Source organism: Ambystoma mexicanum, chromosome 10 (assembly GCF_040938575.1).
Source record: "Ambystoma mexicanum isolate Mex_15411 chromosome 10, UKY_AmexF1_1, whole genome shotgun sequence".
Lineage (NCBI taxonomy): Eukaryota > Metazoa > Chordata > Amphibia > Caudata > Ambystomatidae > Ambystoma > Ambystoma mexicanum.
Window position 1 is genome coordinate 234,498,622 of NC_090932.1, and position 20,269 is coordinate 234,518,890.

The window sequence follows — 20,269 nt, forward strand, 5'->3', positions numbered from 1 at the left end:
TAAACGTGTACATAGTTATAGTGTATATAGTTCATTGTTATCTTCAGAAACAATGTGGAGGAGGAGATGTTATAATGTAGAAGTGACTTCCTTACAATAAACCTATGAAAATCATCAGTAGTGTCACATCGTTTGGTGAAACTACATAACAGTTCATGACACCACGTAATAGATGCATTTTCGGTTGCCACTTGTGCCGGAGAAATTGCGGGAGGGCAGGCACTCTGTGAGAGTCAGTAATACGGAACTACTTTTCCACTTTGCTTTCTTTAGGGTGCCTCCAACGTTACGCAAGAAATTCAAGGAGGAGCTCCAGTTGAGCTAAGGCGCGGCACGTGCGCGTCTTCGTGACGTTATGGTGCCCTGCTTGGCCCTTTGGGTTTACCTGCTGAGCCTGAAAATTACACTTGCCAATGAAACTCATTGATTTTCAGATTGGCAGGTTGTTGCACCAATGGTTGCGTTGGAGGCGCGCGTGGGCTGGGTTCGGACTCTCGGAGCTCCATTCGTGGTCGCTGCGTAGATCGTGAGGTGTGGCGACTGTTTCTGTTTTCTTTGCGGTGGATTGTAAGGTATGTTCTGCCAGAAAACGCGATGTGTTAGGCAGGGGGTGTTGGGACTTTTCGTGTTCTTTGACGACGCAGTGGAATTTAGTTTTGTGAGGAAAACACTTTTGGGCAAGAAGAAATTAACGGCCAATAATTTGCATCTCTGCGAGGTTACCACATGATTCCGCGTGATCGGTGGTGTGTGTGTTTGACCTATTATTGTGGGCTTTGACTTTTAGTCTGTTTAATGCCATTGAAGTGATATACTACAGCTTCCAGAATGCAATGCACGAATCATAACCCAGGACGGAGGCGCAGTTTCCCTGAGACATTGGGCTCTTCCGGTGATTTTATCTTTAAGGCAGGGGCAGCGTTTGTTATGGGAACGCATTAGAGTGCTAACATCGAGGAGTTCTGCGCAGTAGAGGGCACCCTTTGGGGCAACTATGGGTTAAGGTTAGATATGTAAGTGGTCTACTGTAAAATGCTTCCTGACAAGGAAGAGTTACTACGGATGATGGGTTTATGATTGCTTCCGTTTAGTATCTATCGGGAACGCTAGATCGTATAGGGTGACAGGATAATTCAGGTAAGGGGTGGGTTGGCAATATCCATGGGAGTGTACAAGGGACACTGGGTCTGAAGTGCCACAGCAGGTGGCTAACACGAGCCTGTGCAGCAAGGGAAGCTGTGGACCATGCAGATAATTTGACCAGACGTGGAATACTGCACATGCCAGCATTATCCATTTGGGAGACACTACTCCAGTCCTAGATGTCCCCGTTTATGACCCCTCGCTACAAGTCCCAGAATGCAAAGTTAAAACAAGGAATGGACAAGGGGCCCCAGAATGAAATTGATACTGTTGACATGCATGGTACTGGAACCCTTTTGTGGCTGCTGGTGTACATGGGACTGCTGACTTAGGGTCTAAAGAATATTTTTGAATTGTCGAAGTAAGGTGCACCCCTGTCTGAAAGTAAATGGATATCCTTGGGGGAGGGGAGGTGGGTGTAGTCGTAGGGATTGAGAACTACAGATTATCCTGAGAAACTCGAGAGTTTGAAAGTTCCCCGTTGCATGTATGAGTAATCCAGTCCTGATGGTGTTTTTGTAAATGTTTTTGCATTCTGGAACTTGAAAGTTTTTTAATTTTTTTTTATTATTGTGATATGGTTTATAAAATAAGTATGTAACTCTTTCACATCATACAGTTATTTGTACAAAATTTGAAGGAAGAAAGATACAGTAGAAATTCAGTAAAACGTGAGAAAGCAAGCGAAGTAATCATTAAAACATCATAACAAAATATATATTCCAGGATAGGAATTTAATTAAAATCGTGTTCATAAATGTTTAGTACTGTTGCATATGTAAATTGTCCATTCACCCTTAGGTTTGTTGCTGGGAATCATTTAGAGTTGTTAACTAATATGGTGTTTTGTTCGTAATCGGAAGTACAGTTCTCTAAAAAGCCTCCAATTTTACCAGTAGTATTCTCAAAAAGCCACACAGCCACAGCGATAAGATCAAACTATGTCGGTTTTCCCACATCAGTCTAATCCACAGTGACTCGGTCAGCTGGAAGGAACCCATAAACCGTATTCTAGGCTCACTAAGTGCAATACAATCCATAACCAAGGGCTTTAAGGTTTCCCTTGTTCAGTTGTTCTTACAAAACCTACAATTCGTGTCATTAAGAGAATTGCCCCATTTACCCTTCCATTCCAGCGTGGGGAAATTGGTTCAATTGAAAGCGTAAATATGAAGCTCAAATTTTTGTACAGAGAAATAGGGATTTGTATCTCACTTCGCATACTCTACATAAAGAGTGTACGGTCAACACATCCCTAGTCTCTGCTCAGTCATGCTTAAACAGCTTCTTTTTAACTGTTGTTAGTTAGCTCCTCCCTTGAAGAGCGAACTAGATTTTAAAATTTCAGTCATTCGTGTTTTGAAATCATTTAGCGTAATCGTTGAGTTTGACATCTGATTTTACCCCTACCTCTGATAAAGAGTTAGTCGGAGGATTCAGTAGTTTGGCAAACTCTGCTAGTTTCCGCAAAGTAGCTCTTGATGCCAGGAGATCAACCAAAACTTGTGTCTGATAATTGCATTTGGGACAGTGTTAGCCAGACCCATAGTTCTCTTCCAGAGCATTCCCTGTATCGGATTTAAGTAAGGCCCTGGGTCAATTAGATATTTAGACCGTAGAGTAATATGGGTTCCACCTCCAACAAATAAAATTGGACTGGCGGCTGCAAAGAAAACCGTAATAACTGGGAGTGTATTATTTTCATTTTATTCAGCAGCGGGGTGAATTTCCCCTTGAGAAACTGTTTCCAGCCATCCCTGGAACTGTTAGTTGAACAGTAACCCAAGTACCTCAGGGTTTGCACTCTCTCAAGGGGATATGCACTCTCTCAAGGGGATAATCTCCTACTTTCCATTCAAAGGTTTAAGGCCACTTTTTTGTGGTAAATATAACCTTCACTTTGAGGTTATTTTCTACGGTGTAATTATGGAAGAAACTTAACTTCTTATGCGGACCTATGGGAGTTTTATCAAACAGTATTATGTCATCTGCGAAAGCAATACAGTCAAGGGATAACGTGCCCATTCTGACCGGGTTTGTTACGCTTGTCTACCACAGTTTGTTAAAATCAGCCATGTATAGATTAAACAAGGTGGCAGCCACGGGACACAGCCCTGACGCAAGCCAACAAATGTCGGTATTGGGTTAGTCAAGGCTCGCTCCATACTCAACCTAACCCTCACATATGTATTAGTGTGAAGCTGTGGCAGTAATTGCACCATCTTGACCGGAAATGTCCCAGGCAAGTAACTTAGTCCACAAGATGTTCGTGCTTACTGTGTCAAATACATTTGACATGTCAAGAGGCCATATACACAGTCCCTACCACATCCCTTTTGACAGCAGCAAGTAGGTGGGACATAGTAGTCGCTTTTAACGATGTCCCCATTCCTGAGCAAAAACCCACCTGATAGCCCAAAAGTAGATTCAAGGACGTAATCTGAGCCTTAAGATCCTCAGTAATAATGTTGCAAACATATTGCTCGAAGAATCTAAAAGAGCAATAAGCCTAAAGTTTTTGAAATCTGCATTGTTTCCTTGCTTATGTATGGGTATTATAATCGATTCCCTCCATGTGCAAGTAACGCAGTGTGTGGTATACACATGCTTAAATAAAACCCAGAGTGGACGCAACCACGCCCCTGGGTAGTACTTAATTAACACTGGAGGAATGTTATCAGGACCAGGACCCCTAGATGGTCTTGCCCAACCAATTTCCCAGAGTATGTCGTCTTCCTCCCAGGGGCAACTAAGCTGATCATCCCCTTCCCTGTAAAGCACAGTGCATTTCCCTTCAAGTTTTGGCAGAGACTACTTGTTACCCTCGGGCCTGGTGCGCTCTATAAATAAAATAAATACTAAAAACTAAATACCAAGGTAGGTGACCCAAACTTGTTCGGTGATCGTACACTCCATTTTCTCTACAGACCCTTTCTTTTTTCCACCTTCAAGTGACCAGAATTTTGAGTTGTCATTTTCATGTAAGGTTTCAAGTACCTCTTGATTTTCTCTAATATGAGATTCTAATCTTAAGTGATTTCAGAAGTCGTCTGAAGTCCGCAATTATTCTTTGTTTGTAAAAATGTGACTCTGCCAAGAGTGTGTAACAAAGCTCTAATCGCCTTCCTCTTGGCTTTCTTAGCCTCCCTCATCCTCAAGTCAAAGGAGTGTAAGGGCACTTTTTTGTTATGGGGTTGACCCCAATTTATGAAATGTTTCATACAATGTAATAGGGTTTGATTATAGTTATCAGCAGTAGTTCCTACCCTCCTCCTCAAGTGATCCCACACGATCATAAAGGCCCTACATGCCTCAGTGTTCCACTTTACTGTTGAAACCATCCCTTGCCAGATTGGCAAAGGCAGTACAATGGGTCAAAGCAAGGCATGGAAGATGGCAGGCGCAGTGTCGGTACCAACGGAAAGTGATCACTGCCAGAAGCTACCCCTTTAGATGGCAGTTCACATATCCTTCCTATGTCGGACGAAACTGGAAAATTATTGATCAATTAAATCATGGGACCTCTACTCCAAGTGTAAAACCAGTTATCGATTTCCTCCTTCTCAGGCAGGCATATGTTTAAATCCCAGCTCGTCAAATATTGGTGCCACAATGAACCAAGTAACGCCCTTTTAGAGTAGGAGGTCCAGTTCTCAGAAGCCCTTAGAAGCCAAACCCTTTACCTTCTGAACATTTACACAGGTTGCATTTAGATCCCCTCCCCACCCAAAATAATTGCTGATTATTATTTTTTTCTCCTTCCCTCTCCAACCAACCCGCAAGTAAATCATCCAACTCAAGGTGAAGGTCCGAGAGGACAAATTTGGATAATTCCAGTATACGTTCACGAACAATAAATTTGCGGTTAAACTGGGGAAAAGATGTTAAAGGCTATTAGATCGTGGGACCTCGTCGGGACCTCGGGGTGAGTACAATCACAATTGAGGTCAATGGTAATTACTAGTCCACATTTGGGGAGTCCTTTGGTGCCTCTAATCACAGTTTTGCAGTATGTGTGGTATCCCTCCAGTTCAATAACATTTGGGGACATAGATTTTTGAAGAAGGATTACAGTAGCAGTGATCAGACAATCAGGAGCAGTTTGTTTCTGGAAGCCACAGAAACAACCTTTAGCAGCCCTGTGTTAAAGGCTTGTATTTTGACTTCTTGAACAACTCAATTGCGGCCTGAAGCCCAGATTCTACTCCTTCTCCTCCACCCACTGTAGTTGAGGAGGTGAGTACCACCTGTTAGGCTAGAGAGGGTTAATCCAAAAATTATTTTATGTTCTTCGAAGATTGTAGTTCAACCAGGTCTTATCCAAAGGTTTTAAGAGCTTTGAGATCTTTCGAAATGAGTTGGGCTATGAGATTGGAAGCAGAATAGCATACCAATCTCTCCGCTCCTTTTTTTGGAAAGGCTACCCTTTGTATATCATCTGAACGTAGGACATGCAGTGCTGGGATTGCCTGGAACCCTTTTAACATGTGACCCCTTTTCGTGTGCATCTGACCATATTTTTGAGGGTTAATTATCCAACCCATTGTCCCTTGAAATTGTTTGTTGACCACTTGAACTGGGGGTGCGACGGTCTCGACTCCTGTGATGTACATTTGGCACCCGGACAGCCTCTAGATTTTGAGGTACAGGAAGGGTCATGACGTCACTGGATGACTGATAGTAGAATACAGTCCGTATTTCCCTCATTAGTTATTGAAGTACCAGTGACTGTACCATCGAGGACAACACCCCTGAATTAGTTGTAAATGGAGTTCCCAGAAATGTAGTTATTTACCTTTTTTGTTTTTTCTTTAGAGTCCCCTTTGAAGCCTAGCCTCTACGTTCTGTATTCAGAACCAGCTCTTCTTGTATTATTTGATTTCATTCCACATTGCAGTTCGTGTCTTTGTCGGACAATGCACTAAGTATGTTTTTGAGTTAACGCTTGTTACCATTAGAGGCTAGTAGGTTTTTGCTTTTTTTCTTTTGCTGAAGCTTCATATTTGTTTTTCTGTGCCTACTTACTCTAGTCCAACCAGCTTGATCAATGTTTGGTGAGTCCTCCAGAAGTTCCAACGTTGTGTTTGTATTTCCTTCCCTCCTGCGGCTTGAAGTTTCCAAATGGGCTTCAGCTTCCTTCGAGTACAGGTCCACTAACGGAGAAGGGCTGTCGGTTGCCTCACTCACTTTCGTCAATGTTTCTAGTGCCTCACTCTGTCTGGTCATGTTTTAAGGAGAGAAAACCACTGTGGCGACCAGTTGTGTGTTTTCACATCCATGTTTTGGTTTGCCATGTGTTCCACTGCATCCCAGTTACTCCCCTTCCACCTGACACCCTCATTGTTTCCACGTCGCTGAGATTCAGGCAACGTTTCCAGTAGCTGTTCAGATCCACCTTTGTAGCATTCTCTTGCACCACCTCTTTAGCAACTCCAGTACAAGATGGAGCGCTGAAATCGAAGTCGGCCCGGTGAGTCTATACCTGTGGTAATATATTGAAGTCTCATCGCAAGGTGGTGTTTTTAGGAGTGTAATTTTCATTTAATTATTTTTAAATTGGCCTTGGTCTGCAGCCACAGTCAACTGGGGACAAAATCCAACCCCCAAGCCTTTAACAAAACGACCACAGGCTAAACCTTGGTGCAGAGGACACAAGCCCATAGTCAGTTTACTGACCCATAAGCTAGCTAGAGAGCACAGGAATAGCACTGCCCTCTAACCCAGACAAACGCTGCATCAAGACAGTGGAGTAACTGAAAAAAGCAAAGAGGAATCCCCAGTACACAGCATACAACAGAGCAACAGAGCGGACGACGCACCTGGACACAATGTCATCCTCAAGAAATAAGGGGAAGGCCACCATCATGGACTCGTTTGCTCCCACCAAACCACACCAGACACCACAAAAAGGGGACCCCATAAATGAACCCCAGAAAGCACTGGAAGAAACCAACAAGGACAGCTAAGTATTAGAGGCCATATCAGCGTTAAAAACCTTTATCGACACAAAGATAGAAGAAGTAAAGACGGACGCAAGAAACCTGACAGAGAGAGTAACTAACGCAGAAAAAGTACTTCAAGAAGAGACAGAAAACACTGCGGATCTCAGAATCAGAGTATCAGAACAGGAAAAGAAGGTGGCCACATTGGATGCAAGGTCTGAAGATGCCGAAGGGTGTGCAAGACGAAGCAATATAAGGATACTGGGAGTGCCAGAGGGAACCGAAGGCTCAAACCCGACGGGCTATGTCGAGACTCTATTACAACAAGAAATTGGAGCGAGCCAACTACCTACCACAGGGCTTCGTGGTTGAGTGCCCACAGATCGCTACAGAAAAAACCCCCATCGGGGTCTCGCCTACGACCTATAATCGCATAAATTCACAATTTCCAAGATGGAGAGACCATCCTCAAATATTCCAGGGAAGGAGGTATAATAGAAAGAGAGAACTCCAAAATCACCATATATCCTGATTATACTCTGGCAGTACAGAAGGCGAGGAACTCTTTTATTCCGATCAAAGCAAGGCTCAGACCACACACCCTGAAATACATGCTACTATACCCATCACGGTTGAAAGTGATTCACAAAGGGCGAGCAATATTCCTGGAAACTGCGGCGGCGGCGGCCAACATGTGGCTGGAGCATAACAACCTGGCGGACGACAAAGAAAAAGACACACTGGCATGAGGAACAGCATAAACGAACGACGAGAGCACTGAAGCACTGAGATCACGCCAAATGGCCACAAGACGAGCTTGACTTCCCCAACCAAGCGCAAAGCCCCAACCCACGAACCTAACAGTGCTGGCCTGTTACCGGCACGAAACCGCTCGCGCCCAAAACCCTAAATGTGAACAGAAAGCGCGAGAGCACCTGAGCGCTACACATCTAATGCAGATGCTAGGTGCACCAGTTCTGTTTGTTACTTGTTATTGTTGTCACACTGTCTGCTTGCCGCAAACAATAGGTGGGAAAGGGGCCAACAGAGCCCATGCTAATGGAAATAAGGAGGTACCCGCCCAAGGTCTGGAGGAAGCACTCTTGAATAACAGGCTGAACTCGGCAGGGCATGGTAGGAGCGGGGAGAAAGGAAAACCAAGACGGCCACGCAGCTCAGAATATTGACCTGGAATGTGAGGGGTATGAGGTCTTACATGAGACAAAACCGAATCAAATCCTACTTGCAATGAAAAAAGATCTTGATCGCCCTACTCCAGGAAACGCACCGAACGGTAGAAGACACAATCATACTGAAAGAGCGATTGGGCGGCCAATGGTAAGGAGCGTCCTACTCAAAGTATGCAAGAGGGGTATTCACGTGGGTGAGCCCAGACACCCCATTCCAACTGCTGGGGTACGGTACGAAGGCGACAAGGAAGGTAGATACCTGGCAGTCTGGGGAATGATCGAACAAACTAAGGTATGCATAGTGAATTCTTATTTCCCTAACCATGGCATACCTGCACACCTTCAACAAATAAGCGCTAAAATGACATACCACAGGGACGGCCTTTTTCATATGGGTTGGGGACTTCAATTGCGTCAAAAACACAGCCCTGGACAGATCGGATTCGACACAGCAGAGGGCCAACACATCCACACAGGCATTAAACACAATGGTAGAACAGTTGGGCACTTACAGACCCAGCATTTAAGGAAGAGCTTGGGGACAAACTAGAGGAGTTTATTTTTTTTATTAAAAGTTTTTTATTAGTTTGATAAACAAACTGTTACAACATAGACCTAATCATTATTACAAAAATTACAAAGAATTCCTCAAATCATATAAATTTCATTTAGAATCGCAATACTATTACAAGGAAGTATTTTGTTCAGTGATTTAAATAGAACCAAAGTCTCTCCCGCAACATAACCAATAGAATACAGCTTACGTGGATTTCTTGTACTTAATACAAAGTCCAATGTTTTTATGCAAAATGTCTGAAGAAATCTTATCAGTACAATGTTAAATTTAGCATTAGTTGGCAACAAGAAAGGACATGGGAGGAGCTCACGAAAATGAACCTGACTTATTATACATTAGTCACATACTTGGAATCTAGTTCTTGTTCAAGGATAACAAGGAATTTAGCCAGTGCCAAATTCGATTAAAGTGAATAACCCCACATGAACATCGTCCAACACCATTCCCTAGAATTCTGCGTTGTCCCAAGGAAGTGAGTTCCAATAATTGAGTAGCGCCATGCTTCAAAGTAAATACATTCCATTGTTAAATGCTTTAAGGTTTCGTGCTGTGCGCCATCACCACAAACGACATAGCAGTGTGCTATTTAAACAACTGCCCCTATTCCATGAAACTGTTTTCTCTAAAGTATGCAGTTGGTTAAGCTTAAATCTCAAATATAATTCTCGCAACTTGCTAGATGGGAATTTGAGCAAATATGCTCTATGCGGAATCCTTGCTGCCGCGAAAGTCACTACTTCCGAGTATAGTTTTTTAGTGTGCATTTCATTCAGAGTTTTTGTCCAATCAAATTCGAAAAGTCGTTTTTTTACATGTGCACATTGAAATTTAAGATCAATAGGTTTTAGTGCAATTTGATCAAGTAAACTGGTCATGTGTTTGAAAAATGTTCCCACAGACAACGGACTTCCTGTTTGAAGCATAATGCGAAAATCTTCATAGATTGAATTTACTGGTGGGAACAACATTTTTGCCAAATTAGATAATTGTCTCCAGTGATATCTGGCTGATAAAGCAGTTAAACCAAGTTCTTGTCTCAGTACACAGTTCGGAAGTGAGTTGGGCATTCTAAGAGTGGTTTTCCATAAGTGACCCTGAATCTGGTCAAGTATGGAATAGATGTCCACCAGACACAGATCTAACCCATACAGCAAAATGGCTTCAACTTTTAGTAGCTAAAATTCCAACAACGGCCCCATTGAAAATTTACAGAATTTAGCATAAACTATCCTCATTTGAGCACCTAATACAGCAGTTTTTAAGTTTAAAGTTCATTTTCCACATTTTTTTTTTTTGTTACAATCAGTCACATCATAACCCAAGTATTTCAGAGTTGTAGCAACAGGCATTGTAAGATTATTGATGGCCCATTTCACGGAGTACTTCTTCTTTTTTAGTTTTTAAAGCTAAAGATGTTTGATTTATTCACATTGCATTGAAGATTGTGTTTGAATAAGTACTCTGAAAATATGTCAAGTTTTTTCTGAAGACCATATGGAGTCTGATCAAAAATCAACACATCATCTGCAAATGCCATCCGTTGTAGTTTCAGGTGACCAAGCTTTGCAGGATAACAGATTTCATTTTGCCAAATTTGCTCGATGTCACAGAGGTAGAGGTTAAACATGGTCGCCGCCAAGTTGCATCCCTATTTGACCCCCACCTCGGTAGCAATCGGCTGTGTGGTGGCTCCTGTGTTGCCAACTCGCACCATAAAAAGGTGCCATGATGTAATTTCGCAATCAATAAAATTTAAATAAGTTGGAACACCCATACGCTCTAGTTTCTCCCACAAGATGGTATGCACCACACAATCGAAGGCAGCCGAGAGGTCAACAGATGTCATATACAAAGTACCAGCATTAAGCATTTTCGTTTGATGGAGCAGATGTGCTAAGACTGTTGCATTTAATGCCGTGCCCATTCGGGCTCGAACGCCAATCTGAAATCCCGAGAAAATAACATGTTTCTGTAGATAATCATTTAACTGTTGAAGTAGTAAGATGGCAAATACCTTGGCCCCAGCATCGATAAGTGCAATAGGACGAAAACTATTAGGATCATTTTTGGCTCCCCTTTTGTAAATGGGCACAATGATTGATTTTAGCCATGAGCACGGTATTTTCATAGACTCACAGATCTCATCAAATTGAATTTTTAACAAAGGCCCCCACAATTCAGGGTTGTGCTTTAAGGCACATGGCGGAATACAATCATGTCCCAGAGCTTTTGAGTTGTTTAATTTACCAATGCCCCATAGTATGTCCTCCAATGACCAACCCTTGAAGCCTTCTACATCCCCAGCCACAAATGTAGTTGTTTGGTTGTTGAATCTCACAGGAAGCGCGTATTTAGTCTTAAAATACGTAGTCCAGACTTCTTCGGAAATGTTAGAGGATTGTTCACACCTTGCTGTGGTGTCATCCCCCCCCTTAGTAAGGCCCAAGTTGTCCGTCTGTCATTATGACATAGACTAGTAATCATTGCCTGATTAGTAGTATGATGAAGATAGATTATATAATTCCTAGTTCGATTATGACATTTAAGAATTCGTTTTTTTAGAATTAGAAATTCCATGTCCTTAAGAGACAGCTATTTTAAGTTCCTAATCTCAGCATTTGTAGATTTTCTAAAGTTTCTGATCACATTGGTAGATACATACGACTGATTATCCAATTTGTTGTTTAGCTTATGGGTACATATCAAAACTGCCATTGAAGCCTTAATCATTTGGGCAATTTCTATAGGTGTCAACAGATTGACCCTAGCGACTGTACACAATATTTCTCTTTCAATGAGACACATTGTAATCAATGCATTCAATTTCATGCATGTAGATGAAGTCCACCTCAGGGATGCCCCTGGCCGACCACCTTCGATCAATACATGCACAGAATCACTTTTTAAAATCTGAGTAGACATTTGAATTGATAGCTGTAAAATACCATTATCACTATACTCGGACGCAATAATTTCAACTTCGCTAGATAGTAAAGATAAAACTTCAGACAATGCAATATATTCAATACATGAAGTCATATGATTACGTTTCCAGGTGTATCCACATTCCTTGGCATCAAAACGGGACAGTACAATGTTCCACTGAGTCAACAGTTCGTATATTAATTCACCTCTCCTTGTAGCAGGGGATGATTTAAAATGGCTGCATGAATTCACAGCTGATGCTATATACCTCGTACAATCAGAGTTAAAATCCCCTCCCTAAATTACTTTGCATTGAGAGAAGTTAGGAAATACCTCACAAAACAGATTTTGCAATTGGTCTAGTAAGGTGACCACAGGATTGAAATATAGCGAAATAATTAGGAAACTGTCACAATCTCCTATTCCTGTCTTGATAATTATGGCCACAAAGGATTGGGTTTTCTGAAACATTAGCACAGAAAATGAAAGTATGTTGCTTATGAAGACCGCTACCCCCCCTGACGGCCTCCCTTTTCGGCCAAGTTTTGCCTCCATTTGATAGGCAATAAAGCCATTGAGCTGAATTTGCTTGCTAGACATTGTTTCCTGGCACAGGATGATGTCGAAGTCTAAAGGGGATAAGAATCTAGTTGCCCAATTTAGAAGATTCTTAGTTCACACGAATTCCAAGACATCACCCTGAGCCCACTTTTGCTCCTATGTGGAGACTGGTTTTTGTTCCTCCTTAGTGCTCAATACAACAGACCACCAAGACCAATCTTTAGTATTAGAGGAAATGGCTGCTAATTGGGCAATTACTGAACCCTTTGAAGATTGCAAAGAGGAACTCCCCACGGATGATGAATTGGCAGTCTGTACTGCTTGGAGTGGAGTCTCATTAAATTCCTTTGCTTCTTCAATTGAGTGTAAGGAGAATACAGATAATCCGAGCATTTTCAGTTCTCTTTTGTGTGCCCAGATTAATTCGGCAATTATTGATGATTGCACTTAGAGTACCATCCTATAGTTATTAATAGAAGGAAGGGTAATCCACACAATATCACTGGAGACTAAAGTTCTGAGTGCAGGCATTTTCTGAAAGGCCTGTAACATAAAGGATCTAGTTAGACTCTTCTCTCCATTAATTTCAGGAACACTGATCCACACTAAAATAGACGAAATCTGTGGAGATCCAACAGATTCGTCTTTGTTGGACATTTTCCTTTCATCAATATGTTGTAATGTTTCAGCCTTTTTTCGTGACAGTGGATAAGCCTCAGATGTCTGCACGTTACTTAAAGAATGAGGGGTATCAGAATTATTTTTGTTAGAGTTCTCTTCTCCATCCAGATCCTCGTTAAATTGATGATGCTGTTAATTAGATGGAGGTTCCAACAAGCTTTGTTGAGAGTTGATGGATGAAGTGATATCTCGTTTTTCAGTGGCATGAATTAAATCATCTCCCACCGTAGAGCTCAAGTCTTTTGCACAAGACTTGTTTTCTTCATTGTTCTTTTAAATTATAAATAGGTTTATAAAATGTAGATAGCAAGGTTTGCTGTGAGGTGGTGAGCGAGCTAGAGGAGTTCATGCAAATAAACAAGGACAGCGTAAGCAAAATGGGCACGCTATGGGAAACGTTGAAAGTAGTGACAAGGGGGGAGGTGATAGCAGGAGCTGGGGGGGTTACGGAGACAGCTAAAGCTCGAACTAGAGGCCAAGGAAGAGGAAATAAAGCAACTAGAGTTGAATGCCCAACCCAACGAGGCAGACAAGCCAAAGCTGAAAGAGATCAGAACGCAATGCCAAGAAGCCTGGGAAAGGCTCTCCAAATTTGTGTGCTCTTACTGTGCACGTGGCATAATGAAAGAGGCAGACAAACCAAGTCGCCTATTGGCCTGGTTGTGCAAGCGAGAACACCCAAAACACCTACCCCAGAAAATAAAAGACAACGAGCACAACACACATGACACAACAATCAGTAAACCATGCATTTGCTAAACTCTATGCCCACGACACCAAAGTACCGATAGCCGACATCAGACAAAAACTAGAAGAAATAGGCCTACCCAAACTAAGCAGCGAACAGAGGGAGTCCCTAGACGAAAGCATTACTGTAGAAGACTTAACAGAAGCCATTAGATCCTTAGCCACATGTAAGACCCCGGGCAGCGACGGTCTGCCGCCAGAGTTTTGCAAAGCATACAAGCCAACCCTGGCGCCTGTGCTCCACAAGGTCTTCATGGAGGCGTTTGAGGCAGGGACCCTGTCGGAAACCATGAGAGAAACGCTGATTGTCCCGATACTTAAGCCAAACAAATCTCCCGAAGCCTGCGACTCATACCGCCCACTGGTGATGCTGAATTATGACAGTAAAATATTGACCTCCATACTGGCCAAACGACTAGCAAGAGTGGTGGGTTCACTAATACACGTAGCTCAAAAGAGATTCGTGCCAGGCCGCAATACCACGGCCAGCCTACGCAGGCTACAGCACATAATAGCACAGACAGCGGGAAGTGAGGAAAGACTGGCAGTATTGTCCTTGGACGCAATTAATGCGTTTCACTCTATATATTGGGAGTGGATAGTGGAGGTGCTGAGGGACTTTGGTTTCGGAGCGGGATTTGTGAGATGGGTCAGAGTGATATATAACAACCCCCGGGCTAGAGTGAACACCGGGAATACGGTGTCCAGGATTTGGGGGATACAGAGAGGTACCAGACAAGGCTGTCCATTATCCCCCATGTTATACATACTAGGGCTGGAACCGATAGCCATCTACTTAAGAAAACAGCACTTTGACGCAGGTATAAAGATCGGCAGCACACACAACATAATATCCCTATACGCCGATGATGTGCTACTATACCTGAGGGAGCCGCACATAAACGCTCCGACGATATTAGAGATACTAGACAACTATGCGCGCTACACCGGGATACAGTTCAGCAAGCATAAATCATGCGCATACCCATTGGCAAAACTGAGAGGGGTAAACCCCAAGGACTTACCTGAGGTGGGAGCTGGATGGCAGGCGGAGGGATTAAGATACTTGGGGGTAAACGTCAGACACACACCAGAACTCGCACATGAAAACAACACAGTAGCAGTGAAAAACGCCCTACATAAATCCATGAGATTCTGGTCCAAATTACCACTGTCCGTAATGGGAAGAGAAGCGATAACCAAGATGATAATACACCCGAGGTTCCTATATCATTTTCAAACCTTATGCCACTACATTCGACCACCCTTCTTCAGTAAACTAAAAGCATTGAAAGACTTCATATGGGGCCCAGCCAGGCACAAAATATCGTTGAACACACTTACACTACCATACAAAGAGGGAGGGATACAACTTCCTGACCTAGAGAAATATTACTTGGCAGCACAGATCAGCCATGTAGCAAGATGGCTATCAGATGAAAAAACACCGGAGACTGGCCTCCTGCAGCACCTGATAGCCCCGATATATATCAAAGAAATTCTGCGGAACCCTCCAACGAGCACAACACACCTGCCGATGATTGTTACACTGGGCAGACATATATGGAACAGAATTTAAGGCAATAACTCAAATGTAGCAGCACTACGCACCGGATGTCCCAATGCTGGCCGATGTCTGTAAAGTGCCCACAGACATACCAGCAATGAGGAAATGGGAACAGGTTGGACTGTACGCATATGGGACATGTTCGAGAATGGGGTCTTTAGAGAGTTTGAAGAGCTCCACGAGCAGGTGGGGCTGGCTAAAGGACAATTTCTCTGGTATCAACGGGTCAAGCACACAGAAAAGACAAAATGGGACATCTGGCCAGAAGAACCAACACAAAATCCCATACTCGCAGAGATGCATAACTTGAGCGACGGCTGGAGACCAGTGTCCAGACTATACCACCAACTAGCAGATAGGCCCAACCCACGCAGCAGCGACCTAAAGGAAAAATGGGAGAAGGATCTAGGCGACACAATGTTAGAGAAAGAGTGGGAAAGGGCACTGGCGCATACGAAGGAGGTGTCCAGAAACACTAGATTCAGACTTATCCAACTGAACATCCTATACAAGACATATGACACCCCTCAGAGTTGCAAGCTTCAACAAACAAGCCTCGCCAAACTGCCCCTGGTGCGGAAATGGACAGGCGATCTTAATACACATGTTATGGAGCTGCCCCAAAACACAAAGATTCTGGGCCAAGATCACGCAAGCATGCAGAAGAGTGGGAGCGCGCAGATACGACTGGACTCCACAGGAATGCCTACTGGACACATACCCACGACTAAGCAAGCATAAACACGAAGTGAAATTCATGGACCTGGCATATGTACTGGCAAAAAGGACAATCGCCACGGCATGGAAAACTCCCGGAGGCCCTCGATACACACTATGGAGCAGAGAAATGGAAAGATGGACAACAGCAGAGACCAATGCTTGGACTCAGGGAAACAAAGGTCCAGACAGCGATACAAGCCCCACCCTGGAAGCATGGAAGGCCCTAGTCAGAGACTTGTCCCTCACAGGAGACAACAAACCCCCCTGAAAAAGCACGAAATCATTACACAGACTGAAAACAGCACTAAGTGAACATCGACAGATGTCCTGGCCCGAAGAACCTCCATGTCCACCACAACAGTGCTAACACCACCACACCATCTCAGCAGAAACTGCTAAGAACCCACCTCAGCAGCCGCAGACAAAAGTTGTTGTTTATTGTTAAATGTTGTTTGAGACTTAATACCACAGTCGCTAGAACATAACTTTGATATGACTGCTTTACAATCCAAAATGTATGTTCAATAACGAATGCCATAAAAACATGTTTAAAAAAAAATGGTGTATTCGTTCTGTAATTCCCTCCATATCTTTGCAAAAATGCTAAAAGGAATGATGGAGCATAATTGGGTCTTAAGTTGTGTAATTGGTTCACCTGCTGCACCCTTGAATCCTTCACCACACCCTCAGTCCCATCAGCATCAAAAGTCAATTTGTAGGCCAGAATGCTATTTGAAAGCTCTTTCTGGGCCATGGACATGTTCCGGTTAATTGGGTTTGCGTGTAGTCAATGTGGTGACCCAGTGAAGGACTTTTGTTTTGTGTAATCAAGGTCTTCCCCATTGTTGTGCACAAATTGGATATCATTATGCAAATGCGAGGACACCACATCAGGGGACGTAACTGCAAGTGAGCAACTGTTGCCCACTACCTTAGAGTATAAGCAAGGCGAGTTATGTTGGTTTAACCCCCACCCCCTTGACACAACGCACTCCCGCCATCACCCTTGCCCAGAGTTCCGCAAACGCCTTCCGTTATTACAGTTGCAGAGTTTTGTTCAGCACATACCACTATGGGGATTGGGAGTCGCGTTTAAAACTTGATTACCACTCTGCAACAAATTGGCTTTCCACTCTGTAGTTTGGACACGTTGAAGCATCGACATGCTTATTTGCAACAATTTTCTGGAGCGGTCGAACCAGCAAAAGTGGGGATTACAGGGTAAGTGACCTTACCAAAAGGCTGATTCTTGCACCCTTGATGCCCAAAGACTCACAAGACCACTTTCCAGTCTACTTTGCAGTCCGCGCTCCGGGCCGGACTGATGGTTCTAAAGGCAGTGGTTGGTTCAGGTGTACAGGCTCTACCCAACAGCAAAGCAGCAACTGTAGGAAGACCCACAAGGCCCCTTTCCAGTCCACTTGCAGTCCGCTCTGCGCCAGACTGATGGTTCTAAAGGCAGTGGTTGGTTCAGGTGTATAAGCTACACCTAAAAGCAAAGCAGCAGCACAGCAACTGTAGGAAGACCCACAAGACCACTTTCCAGTCCATTTGCAGTCCGCTCCGGACTAATGGTTTTAAAGGCAGTGCCTGGTCAGGTGTAAAGGCTCCACCCAATAGCAAAGCAGCAGCACAGCAACTGTGGAAAGACCCACAAGACCACCTTTCAGTCCACTTGCGTCCGCACCTAGTAGTTTTTGTTTTTCCTATTTTAAATTCAAGGCATGTCCCAGAACTGAAAGCAACAAGCGGAATTGGATAATTTGTGCATGGAATAAGGAAAATTGAGATCACTACTATCTTTGCAAAAAAAATCCCTGTATGGTCTTGTGGGTTTAGGAGAGACAATAGGGCGGGTGTAGTTGAGGATCTTTGGTGTCATTAGGGCTAATAGGCAACCAGGGGGAAGACCAGTATAGGTAAGACTAACATTGGGAGTGAGAGGCTGTATGAGTGACCAGTTGTGTGGAAGTCTCGGGTAAGAGAATACTGTAGGAGCGAAAGGGTATTTGGGAGAAAGCACAAGGGGAGTCTTGGGATTAAAGGCCATCAGGAGTGCAGTTCATGGTGGTGAGAGGGACGTTTTGTATGTTGAAGCACTGTGGAATGGAACATTGCTAATCAGTGGCCTATATGTTAGTGGTGGTTCGCCTATTGAAACGGGTGCCCTTTGTGTGATTAAATATCCGGGGGGAGGGGGCGCTGCTGCTGTTTTAGTTGGACTGTATGGAGGCAACCTGAGGTCTGAAGAGGGGTCACTTAAGCGTGAGATTTATTGGAATTGAAGATGGAGAAGTTCACCTTCAAATTAACATAGTTCAGTAGTGCTTACCTTCTGCATTCCATGACTGACTTTAAACTTTCTCTGAAAACGGTCAATTCTTAATTTTAGGAGGGGTTTATAAAGTGCCACAACTTGTCGTTTGGTGCCAACTGTTGTCTTGGGTCTGCTAAATAACAAGTTGCTAAATTGTGTTTGTCTGAAAACTCCAATTCCCAGAGAAGAGTGGGTCTTGTAGGCTCCCCATACAATTCAGTTTAGTTGTCAGTCTCTGCGCTTTCCCCACAATGCTCTTCTTATTTAGCAGAAATCCTCTACTCAAGTCCTACTCTTCATCATCCTGTTCTAAATAAAATGTGGGTAACACTGCAACAACCCTCCCACCCCCAAAGAAATATCTTTTGTATACGTCTCCCCTTCCCCTGTGAGGGGATAAATGGCATCGGCATGTCATGTTGCCTACCACAATAGGGTTGGGTAGTTGGAGTGGGACAAGGACGTTTTGCCTTGGAGTAAAGCATGAGTACGTAAGCAATGAAAGCATTACCGTCAGTCTAAATAAATATCACAGCCGGTACTACATTACTGAGATATACACACATTTATTGACACCATCCAGTATAGCTGACCCAAAATAAGTGGAGATACTATTGAGGACAACTTGTAGTGTGACACGAGCGTCTTGCGGAAGGAGGGCGTGATGCGCTCACGTATGTGTGGCATATGCCAGGAAAGAAAACTTCCTTGAAGAGGTGGAGACTCCCTTTAGGGAATTAATCTATATGCCACCAGGAAGAGTAACATCAGCAGTCTCGTAGAGGCCTCGAAAAATTCTAAGGTGGAGAATTGAAGGACCAGGCCCAAAGGTGATTAATGGAACATCTATAGATCGAATAAAAGCAGGTAGACGAAAACTGATCTTTAAACATAAAGGGAAAATATAGAATCTGATGATGGGAATCTTAGGAAGAAACTGGGTAAGAACAATGTCCTCCTTTTGGTGGAATAACAACTTTGGCTCTGGAGAAAGGGGAGGGCCTAAGGAACAATCCCACAGGAAGAAATCTGAGGTGGATCACATAACAGATCTCCCATTTTCTCCATCCCCTGGCAGAAGTAATGTCCAGAAGAAATGAGCAGTACAAAATAATTATATTAGAGACATCTTTTCAAAGGGGAGAATTTCCAAGACCTTTAGCACAAAAGGAAGATCCCAAGTAGGACAATGAGAGCGCAAACTGTGTGTAGAATTGTTAAGTCTTTAAGGAGTGAAGCATACAACCCATCAGGCAGGAGGATCAGTTGTTCCATACCAGGTGTGAAATAGTCAAGAAGTCTTGGCGTTTAGACTCCCTATCACATTGCATTCTGGTGCTTGAAGGCCTTTATTTATAAACTGTGAGGGGGGGGATAGCTCAGGGCCAACACGCTGTCTTGGAAGCAAGACAATGCAGCGTAACACAGGTTTCGAATCCCGATCCATTGCTTAGAAACCAATCTCTGATATAAAGTGCGTTATAAAAGAAAATGTATAATTGTATAGAAAAGCTGTGTAGGACGATGAAATATGATGTAACAATGCCAGGATTTATTGAATGTGTTTGAGAGGTCTGAAACAGCACATTCTTACAAAACGAGTATTAATGAAGTAGTCAGTTGAGAAAAGTGGTTAGTGGTTTATCTGCGTTATTAGCTTTAGAACTGTTCTACTTTGGAATAAGCAGCTTATTGTTGGGTGGAAAAAAAGAAAATCTATACCTAATAAAAGTATGGGATTTCTATAGCTCAAACCTAGCATTGGGGCGCTGTACAAAAAAATAATACAGAGAACATCGAGAGCTGGGCAAGGGAATTTCAATTGACTGTGCTCTTCCCTCCACGGTCGAGGTTCACATATTAACAGATCTCCAGAGATCTTTGTGTAACTAGCCATAT

The 20,269-nt window shown here is 43.3% G+C and overlaps 1 protein-coding gene across 1 annotated transcript in view; it reads left to right on the plus strand.

Moving 5' to 3' along the window:
• The first annotated feature begins 516 nt into the window (after positions 1-516).
• PIWIL2 (piwi like RNA-mediated gene silencing 2) overlaps positions 517-20,269 on the plus strand; it is a 2,524,398-nt gene continuing 2,504,645 nt past the window's right edge. The window contains exon 1 of the mRNA XM_069617761.1: positions 517-572. The gene's annotated coding sequence lies outside the window, so the exon portion shown is untranslated. The remainder of the gene's footprint in view (positions 573-20,269) is intronic.